The 5117-nt window shown below is 35.1% G+C and overlaps 1 long non-coding RNA gene across 1 annotated transcript; it reads left to right on the top strand.

The window, feature by feature from the left end:
- Positions 1 to 3760: 3760 nt before the first annotated feature.
- Positions 3761 to 4640, top strand: LOC150100383 (uncharacterized). The gene is made up of 2 exons (XR_016549266.1): positions 3761 to 3880; positions 4477 to 4640. It is a non-coding gene; the product is annotated as an uncharacterized LOC150100383 (long non-coding RNA).
- Positions 4641 to 5117: the final 477 nt, after the last annotated feature.

Here is a 5117-nt window from a genome sequence, read left to right as displayed (position 1 = left end):
TGCTTTATACGTACAAGTTTCCGACTGTTATACAAGCAAAATAGTTAGCACTTTTAAAAGTACAATGATCGTAAAAGAGAAGTTAATTTTCCGACGTGTAATAATAAACACTCATCCCACAATACGGATTGATTATCCTTATTATCGGAATGGATTCTCATTCTTTTGAAATGTACAGAAGTGTCGAAGGGTCTTGCAGTGAGCACTATAAAAATTTTTATCGCACATTACCATTGCAAGTCTTATCAGTTCCTTTGTAGAACAAAACAAGAAAATATCGTTTAGAAATTATTCTATTTAATAAAGAAATGCAAGTTGAAAATATCGTGTAACATAATAAGACTAACATCTGTGCTAACAGGAATGGTGGTTTTTGACCAAGACTGGACAAAGGTTTCAAACAGAATTATGCAGATTAGCCTAAACTGTTTCTTTCTTCACTATTAGGAGATATGTTTGTGGTTAACTGAGGTGTTTCTATCCCGATTTCAGATATGCTAAGAGTTTTCTCACATAGCTAGGTAAGAATTTTATGATTTATTGCAAATCCCTGAGGGTTTAGTTTAGCAAATAGCACCGTAATATGCATTCTGAGTTCATTTGAACACTGTTTTCAGTATCAGTGAATGTCACTGGCGAGAAAAATACCCAAAAATTTATCAGTTCAGCTTTTCTTTTCAATCAGAAAAACTTTCCAATACGATTTCTATTTTTCAGTAAAAAAAAAATAACCTTAACAACTACAAATGACCCTCTGATAAACTACATCATTACGAGAAACAGTTGTTAAATTGAAGCTTCATAATTTTTTATTATATGTTTATTATGGCTTATACTTATATATCGGCTTATGGTTGCTTCTTAGTTTAATCCTTTCTTATTTTCACCTTACTCAATTTTAGTCCTACCAGCTCCTCTATTGTTATGTCGCTGCTTCTCTATATTATATCTTGTTCTACCTTTAAATAGCCTTCCTTCTAATCTACTGCCGTGCCCTTAAAATATTAATTCAGATTTATCTCCTCTTCGGATATTGGCAAAATTTATATTATGCTGTGCCAGCCGATATCCTATAACAGAGTAGACTCTTGTTCATGGAAATAATTCTAAATTCAAAAGGAATACACGCAATAATTAATCTCACGCTAGCGCTGTGCAGATTCAGTTAGCAGTCATGACTCGAATCTCACTTAAGCACTTATATCTAAATTCCTTCCCACCAAAAGGTTCTATTTCATAAGTGGTGGTTTGAATTCGTAATCAGGCATAAACTCAGGCATAAGGTACAAAACATGTTTATTGGAAAAAGATAAAACACTTACAGTTAAGAAAATTCAAATACTCAATGGATCAAAATTTGCTCTAAGTTAAGGTTCATACTAAATCACAATGAATTTGAGTATGCTAAATCCGTCAATTAGGTAAGGATAAGATTAAGTACAAGCATAATACTACATGGATATAATTCCTTTCACAATTTGTTCACAGAACACGCATTGAACACTTTCATTAATACTCTATCAATAACTATCTTCATTCTAAATCTCATTAAGTAAGCCTAACCATTCACAATCAAATTACTGCCTATCAACAATCCTTGCTTGTACTTGATTGAATTAAGATTCCACAGGGTCTTAATTCAATCAAATTCTCACTTAAAAGTTCTCTACTAGTGTCCTTTAGTTACAGTGAACACAAATTTCTTATTCTTTTAACTGATTTTTAACGTGGAACGAAAATCTTTACATTACCGGATCCTTTCGGATTTCATGCCGCCATCTCATGCAGATCTGGATTACCTTACTGTATATTTATTCATCGGCCGTCTTTTCGCCTGGCGATGCACTACGCTTTTTCTTTTTTAATCGTGTCCGAATGTTGCGTGCTGTCTACCGCTCCTCGGGAAACTTTCTCCAAAGGGACATTCTGCTAAGGCTCAATTCCGCATAGGCCGTCGTATCGCGATCAGATCCAAGCGGAGCTGATCGCGATACGACGAGAATGGATCCTCGATCGCAGGTTTTTCTTCCCGGAAACTCGGGTTTTTCGTCCCGTAAACTCAAGAAAATCGACCGTTGAACCCACATTATTTCAGACATTAAATGTATTGTGTTAGGGTTAGGGACCACAAGATGGCGGCACATTTGAGCCGTCTCTCTTCACTGTGTACCGCTTAATTAGTGATAGCCTTGGGCCATCTGTCTCTGATTGGTACCAGTGGAGATTGAACTGCCCACTCAGTCTCCAAAAGTTAGATAGGGCTAAATGGTCTCGCCTATTCCCCGTATACGGGAAGAAAAAGGCGTTAGCTGATTTTTATAAATAATAATAATAACTAATATGATAACTATTAAATAATAATAATATAATAACACCTTTTCTTTTATTTTATTAATACGTCTTTATGGATCACATCCAAGAATATTTCGTGAAAGTCTAAAATTGAAGGCTATCAAATGTTTCTTATTATCCTATAGAAAATGAAATTTCTTCGGCATCTCAAGATAAAAATCTTGAGATGTCTGAGATTTTGAATATATGTTTTTGACAACCGTGGAGGTTGTCAAAAACATATTCGAAATCTCGGTTTAATTATCAAAAAACAAAAGTCATATGACCAATAATTTACGTGTATGTCAATATTCCCTGTAAACTGAGTTCGTGTGCGCGGCACTAATAATTAATTAAAAATTAACAACTAGTCAAGAAAGAGAGGGTACAATCATACTCGTTCATTTATTTTACTTAGTAATTTATTGCCATTCCGTCTTTATTCGCTGTAATTAGTTATTTTCAGCCCCCGGCATGTAAGCGAAGTGACGTCAGCAAGTTTCATAACCGGCACTTTTAACAAATTTAAACATGTCGTACTGCTAACTAAACGATACCCGCTGTGAATAAGGGGCAGACTACACACCCAGTAAAACTATCTTTTAAACAGAACACAATTAACAAAAAATAAACACAAATTACAAACAGGGTGTGCAGAAAAAACTCGGAGTCCAGCAAGGTGCCTTATTATCACCTACTCTGTTCAGCATGTACGTTAACGACGTTCACAAAAAAAAAAAAAAACATAGAATAATCTCCTCATCATTGCAACACACGAAGTTCAAATATATCATTACGCAGACGACCTCGAGTTACTAACAGTCACACAGACATGGACACCACTCTCTCCATAGCACAAGACCTGAACGAATTAACAACTTACTTCAACCAATGTTCAAGTATCATGAACAGCAACAAAACGCAGATATGATATCAGATCAGGTATGTTTGTCATGATCCCATACATGGAACTACACGCCTATACTCTTTTTACGCAAGAAATTGCAATTTCTACACCAGTTTCCTGTTTAGTTTCCACGTCAACCGCTAGAGAACTGTATATAAACGCGACCTTCACTCGCTACATTTACTCTAATCCAGTATCAGATCCTCTTCATCGTTCCGTATCAAGTTTAGCGATGGCCCAGGTAAGTGCTGGAACGGTTATTGTGATTATTACTGTTATTGATAATCAAGTGCTTTATCATCAGCCAAGTGAAGATCCACTAATTACCAAAATAAGTTAAATATTCCAGTTTAACTGATAATAATATTTTTTAAACTTTTATTTCGAGTGTATTTTGCTGGTATTTTGTTTTGTATTTCGAGTGTAATTCTTTTTTTTTGGGGGGGGGGTAGAATTTATTTGCTTCGCTTTTGGTTATTGTCGTGATTTACGTCGGAATCCAAGCCCACCACAAATGTCCCGATCCCGAGAAATGTCGAGAAGTTGATAAAGCGCGTTGTGAAGAAATGGGTTGGACTTATGATCCAGCATCACCGGATGAGTATCCTTGTCACTGTTGTGCCACCTGCACCACAGTAGTGGGTAAGTGATCACTTATTATTCATAACATCTCTTTGTGCGCGCGCGCACACCAATAAAGAAACCACAACAACTACTCTAATATCAGAGTAATTGAGAAAGTTAATCACGATATGCATCATTAGTTGAAGACAGACATTTCCCGCCCCACTATGCATTTGGAAATTTTAAATACGATAAATTAAAAGTCAGTTTTAATTCTATAATTGCCCTATAAAAATAATGCATATAATAATATTTCTAAATTCATTTTGTCAATTTTTTAATAATTAGCATGTTTATTTTTCTTGAAATATACACCCAGAAGTGTCAGACATTTCGAAAACAACTCGTAAATGCCGGCATTCCCGAAAGCTCTTTGGTCAAATTCCATACGAAACTTTTATGGTTTCTATTCGGCTTTGAAATAATGCTGGATTTAATATCCGCGTGATTTTTATAATTTTTTGCATCGCCGAATTGAAGCCTCTGGCTCTTTATTTTAGTAAAACATTTTGAAAACCAGCCACACGGCGCATGCGCATATGTACACTTTCTAAATAGAGCATGCTAATTATTGATGAAATTTATAATTTTGATTTTTTTTTCCTCTTATATAGAAAAAGGCGAAATCTGTGACGACACCTATTCTGATGTCTCCACCGGTTATTTAAAGATTTGTAAACAAAACTACTATTGTGCCCATGACGACAAAACTTGTACCCATACTTGTCAACCGTTGTAATGCTGATGAATATCCAAGGAAATGTAATGGATCAACCCACTGCGCAGGTGTAGAAAAAAAAATGCACGTGCGGTTCAACCTTACATTTGTAACCAAATGCTTTACCCATTAAGGGATGTTTAAAGATATCAATAAAACGATTTTAAAATGAAAATGTGTTTTGAAGAACTATTTGAGATCTTGTAAACCTTAAAAATAACTTTATTTACGTCAATGTTGTCTTAGATTGATAAACTGTACTTCATCCCATCCGCATGTGTCCGTTGCTCGCAATACGAAACATTCGCTTTAGCGTCACTGAATACTTCAAATACTCCGATTTTTCTAAGAAAAGTCTAATTTGACGGAAGTGTACCAGTTAGTTCTGTCTTATATTTTGGGAATATGCTAGCCTTAAAGGATTATTTTTTGACTTAATTCCCTAAGTAAATTCTTTTTATATTTAAATTCAATTGAGATCCTTCCCTGTATTTCTTTTGTCTTCATGAGCGGTACGTAATTTGAAAGAGGCGTACA

Source organism: Typopeltis vanoorti, chromosome 13 (assembly GCF_054136105.1).
Source record: "Typopeltis vanoorti isolate ZY-2024b chromosome 13, IOZ_Tvanoo_1.0, whole genome shotgun sequence".
Lineage (NCBI taxonomy): Eukaryota > Metazoa > Arthropoda > Arachnida > Uropygi > Thelyphonidae > Typopeltis > Typopeltis vanoorti.
The sequence above is the reverse complement of the archived record's forward strand: the minus strand, read 5'-3'. Positions and strand labels throughout refer to the sequence as shown.